Here is a 417-nt window from a genome sequence, read left to right on the forward strand (position 1 = left end):
GAGCGAGAGGGACGATCTTCTCTACCGCGCAAGTCAATAATATTATATAATACATTTCCGTTTCCCACCAATTCAAATTCTCCTTCTTATCCCATTAAAATGTTTGGAAATGAACGAATATTTAGACACGTACCAATCTCGTTTTACGTCATTTTGATTTCATCAGGAAAAGTAAATTAGTTTATTTGTTTATATTTGACGTCATTCTTGGACTGAATGCAATTAAAACTGAAGAATGTTTATTCTTTAAATAGATAGACTAAAATCAACATTGTTCGTCTAGTCGGTCTTTTTGGTCTTTTATTAAATATCGTACATACACAAAGAATTAATCTATCTACAGACAAATATACTATATTTGTAATTAAGATTAATCTATATTGATATTTTACTTTTTCCCCATTCTATATTAGTTTG

Source organism: Anoplophora glabripennis, unplaced genomic scaffold (genome assembly GCF_000390285.2).
Source record: "Anoplophora glabripennis isolate ALB-LARVAE unplaced genomic scaffold, Agla_2.0 scaffold349, whole genome shotgun sequence".
Classification (NCBI taxonomy): domain Eukaryota; kingdom Metazoa; phylum Arthropoda; class Insecta; order Coleoptera; family Cerambycidae; genus Anoplophora; species Anoplophora glabripennis.